Raw genomic sequence first — 6,521 nt, forward strand, 5'->3', positions numbered from 1 at the left:
AAGTGTCTTTAATAACACAGATACATTCTTTGTTTACCTATAGGTTTGTGGGTCTCTGGAGGGTTACAATCTATAATAATAAAGTATTTTATATTCCCAATAATCAATTTTTGTCACCGTGGAGATGATGATTCTACTAAACTTCATTTTTAAAAAATATTTATTTATTTATTTGAAAAAGGCAGAGTTACAGTGAGGCAGAGGCAGAGAGACAGAGAGGTCTTCCATCCTCTGGTTCACTCCCCAAATGGCCAAAATGGCTGGAGCTGGGCCAATCTGAAGCCAGGAGCCAGGAGCTTCTTCCAGGTATTCCATGTGAGTGCAGGGACCCAAGAACTTGGGCCATCTTTTGCTGCTTTCCCGAGCCATAGCAGAGAGCTGGATCAGAAGTGGAGCAGTCAGGACTTGCATCGGTGTCCATATGGGATGCTGGCTCTGCAGGTGGAGGCTCTGCCTATAAGTCATAGCACCAGTCCCTCTACCTATCTTCTTGTAGATGACTTGACTTTTTCAGTGTGGATAATGCTTTTGCATGATTTTTTGGGGGTACTTGGCATACTTTTTGCTACTGCAGAATTAGGGCTTTCTTCTTTCTCTGTAGTTTTTCCTTTATTATATTTTGATTTTATTTTTTTTGAGGGGGTTTATTCTTTCTCCCTGAGAAGTAACAATTACATATGTTGGGAAACTGCTTTCATCTCCCATGTCTCTGATATGTAGCCTCTTCCATAGTTTGTTTGCCATTTATTGTCTAATTATTTTAAAAAAATCCATGTCATTGCAATTCAGATATGTTTCCTTTTTTCTCCCTCTAATGGTTTCATTTTTGTATTAGTTTTGTTATATTACCTTTATAATTTTCCTACTTTATTTCTTCCAAATACTTATATTCTTTTTTTAAAAGATTTATTTTATTTATTTGAAAGAGTTACAGAGAGAGGTAGAGACAGAGAGAGAGGTCTTCCATCCTCTGGTTCACTCCCCAGATGGCCGCAACAGCTGGAGCTGCACTGATCTGAAGCCAGGAGCCAGGAGCTTCCTCCGGGTCTCCCACATGGGTGCAGGGGCCCAAGGACCTGGATCATCTTCTACTGCTTTCCCAGGCCATCGCAGAGAGCTGGATAGGAAGTGGAGCAGCTGACTAGAACTGGCACCTATATGGGACAAAAGCACTCCAGGCAAGGCTTTAACCTGCTGCGCCACAGCGCTGGCCCCACTTACATTCTTTATCTTCTGTTTCTTTTATTGCTTTCTTCCTTTTGATATTTCACAGCATCAGTGTTATGATCATCCTTCTGATACTGGGGTAATTTCTCTCTTCTCCTCCTCCTGGACAAGCAGGTTTCCAGCTAGGAGATCCATGTACATCACAGCACTGCTGCATGACTCATAGGACTTTTGTTTGGTGACTGAGCACTAATTTATCTTTCTTCGTTGGATTTGGTAAGCAGGTGCAAAGCTGGTTGCTGTCTCTGATCTTTCTTAATCTCACCTCACCTCTGCTGCTTTCAGCATAGGAATCCTAACTCAGGGAGGTGAAGATTAAAGAGTGTCCTTCAACCCTTTCTTCCCTTCTGATCAGCAGTGTGCAATAAGCCTCCCTCTGCACTCTTTCCCTGGATGACCTCCACCTCGCATGGCCTCATGTGGACCTCATCTTCAGCTTTCTGGGTAAAGCTAAGTCCCTTAGGGTCCGCCCACTCATTTCAGAGAAAACTATAGTCATATCAAGACCCAAAGAGGCTTGGTTTGTTTTGAGCATTGCTAGTTTGAGTCCAAGTTTCACTCTATTTTCACAGTATGCTTCAACATCTAGCATTGGGGGTGTGTAGTCATTTCCTATTGTTGCTTTAGGTAGAAGTTAACTTTTTAAAATTATTTTTGATGGTATCTGTGGGTTTCAAGAAAGGCAGCAGAATAAACACACCTTTATTCCCCATACTTGTCTGCAAATTCTAAGCTCATGGTTATACAACTCCCCAAATAGGAACAGTCCATATTCCCTGCCCAGAATTATGACTAGTTATTGGCTACATCATGCCTCATATCCACTTACCAGTGGATTTGAAATAGCTAAAATAAAAATGTTATACTACAAATAAAAAGAGTTTGAAATGAAAGTGTGACAAGTAGGGGGGAAAATACAGGAAAAAGAGAGAAGGAAAATTTTACCAGGTTTCTGTGACTTACTGGTTGTTGAAGATCAATGATGAAATTGATTCTAGGCTTCCTAGAATCCAAGACTGGGGAGGAAAAACAACAATGGCTAATTCAGGTTTAGTTTTTAATGAGAGGAAACACATTACCCAACAGAGACCAATTGTTTTCTGGCTCTAAATATATATTTTTATATTTATATGTATATATTTTATATATATATTTCTCTCTCTATATATAATTTATTGTTCATTTTACTTGAAAGTAACAGCAAGAAAGAGAAGGGGGGGGGAAGAGAGAGAAGAGAGATTGAAATTGATCTTCCATCTGTTAATTCAGTCCCCAAATGCCTGCACCTGAACTCTTTGGAGCCTCCCAAATGGGTCCAGGGGCCCAAGTACTTAAGCCATCACTGCTTCTTCCCAGGGTGTACATTGGCAGGAAGCTATACAGGAAGCAGAACTACAGTTTGAACCAAGGCACTCTGATATAGAAGGTGGGCAACACACCAAACGCCCACCCCCATTGTTCATTACATGTCTCTCATACATTTTTGACAGCACAAAAGTAGATTTTGTTCCTGTTTGGAGGATGGGAATTGGGTGGATGTTTAGATGATCCCTGACATGGAGAGTGGAACCTGCTGCTGTCTATCCCTATCAGTGAACTTCCCACTTCTGGATCTGGGTCTTCCTCCTGTGCTGGACTCTCACATCTTCATTCCTGACCCCCAGTTCATCTTCAGACTTGGCTTTTTCCCTGGTTCCAAAACTATTTGCTTGTTTCAGAAAGTGACACTCTCCAGGGCTTACCTATGCCTGGCCTTTCCTGGCCCCTTTGCCTGAGCCTTTTGCTCAAATTCTGTGTCTGATGCTACAGCACAGCAATGAGTCTCCTCACTCCGAAGAGCAGGAAGTCAATTCAGTGTGTTAGTGAGTGGTGGATGCAGTCAAGGCAACTCAATGGCCCCTGGGCAGGTGGACTGAGATGTACCACTCAGTTCTCTCATCAGGACCAGAGCTTTATTCCCCCAGCTGCTGAGATGCTGATAGAAGGGAGACTTCACTATCTGCTTCCTGCTGCCTTAGCTGAGGTCATGCCCCTTCCCAGAGCTGCCTGCCACTCGTGACCCAGCTTCATGGAGACCTGACAACCTGATCCTTTTGTCTCTGTTCGGCAAAGCTAAAGGGCCCCCTGTGGGATTCAGAACTCCCCATAGAGTTGGTGGGGGCCTTCATTGAAACTGCATTGCAGTCAAGCTTCTCCCTCCGCCAACTCTGACTTTCTTGTTTTCCCAAGAACACTCTCTAATGACCCTCCGGTTCACTAATTCCCTTCCAGGAGACTACTTCCTGCTGAATCCAGCTGACAACGACTTAAAGCCAGCTCAGCCTGATCCACTGCATCGTGGCGTTCAGAGCAGTGCACAGTGGGCCCCCATACTGCACTATCAACTAACAAGAACAGAAATGAAACGGCACCATGAAAATGGTTGAAATTCCAGGACGGAAGGCAGTGGATAAAAAAGTGGGAAAGAAGTAAAGAGGAAGACCAAGCATATTGGAGCAACTCTATCGGTCCTCAGGATCCAGCCTTGGGGGCCTAGCCATTGATGGAGCATCTGACATCACCCCATCACCCTCCACAGTCTGCCCGCTGCCCTTGCCCTCTAAGGTTTCCTAGCCTCATGCCCGTTAGAACGCTTCTACCTACCTTCAGCAATCTCTGCCCGAAGTGCTTCCGTTTTCATCTCAGGGAAGGCCAGAGGCAAGCAAAGTTTAGGCCACTCCTTTAAGGCAACCAGCAGAGCCCAGTGCTGTGAGGGCACAGCCAGCACTTTTTCCACCGTTGGCAGATTCCTCAGAAATGAAGGGTTCAAGACAGCCAACACTGACGCTTCTCCCATTTTGAATAAGCTCTTTAGAGTTACCCATTGACTGGGGTTGTTGACACAGCTTGAATAAAACACGTTGGGGTCTCTGGCTTGCATGGGGCACTGCAAAAATAATGGGAAGCAGGTTAGAGTAAGAAAGAAAACCCTGGGTTCTCTCAGCTGCTGGCGCCTGCTCCCTCCACAGGTATAAATGCTGCAAAACAAACTCCTTTATTGTGCAGAGTTAGGGGTCTATTTATTTTTAAAGTTAAAATTAAAAAAAGCCTTTCCGAATTTTTGCTCAGGGTCTCTGAGCTTCCTACTGTGCCCCTGTGCACCTGCAGTGTTGGTATAAAAATGTGTGGAGTTAGTTCCCTGAAGTTTCCATGAGGCCTGCATTAGCTTTATTTTTCTTACGTGGATCTAAGCATCACTGAGCAGATTAAAATCAATTCCTGGAAGACCCTATAATAGAGAGTTGTGGCTTAGCTGGCAAGAAACATTCTGCTGTGAGTCTTGCTACTGAATATTTTAAAACAGAAATAGACTGAAAACCTGGAGAAAGTCTTCCTCTGTCTTTGACTTCTGATTCTCGCTCACTAGGATCTGTGTTCACCGTGTCCTTGTTGTCTGGAGTTTGTACTGTGCTGGATGATGGTGGCCTCCCAGGATTAGGGTACAATGTGCATTTCCTTTTGTCTTTTTCCTGCACCCTGTGGTAGAACTTTTCACATATGCCAGTGTAAGTAAAATAAGCAAATCTGTAAGAACACCAACAGGAGAAAAAACAGGGCTGTGTTTTCCCCTTCCCGTTGTTCAACAGAACAGCCCCTTCCTCTGAACCATCCAGACTGGGTGGCCACACCGCCGAGGCTAAGGCTGATCCAGCAGTGATGTTCGTGAAGCGATTTTGGTGTCCACAAGGTCCTCTTAAAACCCGAAGACAATAGATGATCTTTTTTTTTCTTTTTTTCTTTGTTCTGTGTGTTTTAAAAGACTTACTTATTTGAAAGGCAGATGACAGAGAAGGAGACAGAGGGAGAGCTCTTCCATCCAGTGCAATAGCCTGGGCTGGGCCAGGCTGAGTCCAGAAGCCAAGAACTTCACCTGGGTCTCCCACATGGATGGCAGAGGTCCAAGTACCTTCTACTGCCTTCTTCCCAGGTGCGTTAGCAGGAAGCTGGATTAGAAGCTCAGCAGCAGGGACTTTGAATAGTGCCCATATGGGATGCAGGCAGATGGTGGCTTAACCCTCTGTGCCACAGTGCTGGCCCAGGTATTCTCTCTCTCTCTCTCTCTCTCTCTCTCTCTCTCTCTCTCTGATTTATTTATTTGAAAGGCAGAGTTACAGAGGAAAGAGAGTGACATCTTTCATCAGCTGGTTCTGGGGCTGGGCCAGGTCCAAGCCAAGAGCCAGGAAGCTCCCTCCAGTCTCCCACGTGGGAGCAGGGACCGAAGCACATCCTTTGCTGCTTTCCCAGACACATTAGCAGGGAGCTGGATTGGAAATAGAGCAGCTGGGATTTGAACTGGTGTCCATATTGGAAGTGGAGCAGGTGGGGCTCGAACCACTATGCCACAGCGCCAGCCCGCAGGCACTGTCTCTTTAACTGTTGACTTGATACACCCACCTTCCCAGGATGCACCTGTCCCAGCTGGGACCTTATTTGCATATCTAATTTGAGTACCACCCCTTTCCTTGTAAAAAGAGTGGAATGGGGGAAGAGTGATTTCTGCCACAGACCCGCCTGGAAGTACCTCTCTGGTTTTCTCTGTTTCCATCACAGAAAGCTGCCAGGGAGGCCGCTCTCCCGTGTGCGCTTCCAGCGCGGAGCTCCGCTCTCCAGCTAACCCACTCTAGGACGTTCCTCTCCTGCCGAGGTACTGTTTTTGGATTTTTCTCTTTCTCTCATTTCAGGGCCCACTTCTGTTGGGTATTTCTTTGTGTGGGGTGGCCCACACTTGTGCGTGAATATGTGTTTATTCCCTCACTGCCAAATAAATTCTGTTCCTATTTGCACAGGACACTGGTCTCTCTTTAGTATGTCTACCTCTGTGGGAGGCAAGAACCTGGATTAAACATCAATACATTCATTGCCCACATCAAGAGAATCTGTCTTTTGGTGTCTGTCTGTCTTCCTCCCGCCCTTCCAGATTTTTTTATTTACTTGAAAGGCAGACACACACACACACACACACACACACACAGAGGTGGATTGAGAGATCTTCCATCTATTGACTCACTTCCCAAATGGCCACGAAAGCCAGGTCTGGGCCAGTCTGATGCTAAAATCTGCCAAGCACTCCATTTTTGTCTCCCTCACGCGTGGCACATGGGCCGTCTTTGGCTGCCTTCCCAGGCTCATTAGCAGGAAGCTAGATTGGAAACAGAGCAGCTGGGACTCCAGCTGACACTGATGAGGGATGTTGGCATTGCAAAGTGGTGGCTTAACCACTGTGCCACAGTGATATCTGCCCCCATCTTTTGGTT

At 45.6% G+C, this 6,521-nt stretch overlaps 1 long non-coding RNA gene across 1 annotated transcript; it reads left to right on the forward strand.

Annotated features, from left to right (window-relative positions):
- Window positions 1-998: 998 nt before the first annotated feature.
- Window positions 999-6,053, forward strand: LOC149123097 (uncharacterized). Its single transcript, XR_016218091.1, has 2 exons — window positions 999-1,443; window positions 3,499-6,053. It is a non-coding gene; the product is annotated as an uncharacterized LOC149123097 (long non-coding RNA).
- Window positions 6,054-6,521: the final 468 nt, after the last annotated feature.

The sequence above is a fragment of the Oryctolagus cuniculus genome, chromosome 12 (genome assembly GCF_051225735.1).
Source record: "Oryctolagus cuniculus isolate XC-2025 breed Fujian yellow rabbit chromosome 12, ASM5122573v1, whole genome shotgun sequence".
In the NCBI taxonomy this organism is placed as follows: Eukaryota; Metazoa; Chordata; class Mammalia; order Lagomorpha; family Leporidae; genus Oryctolagus; species Oryctolagus cuniculus.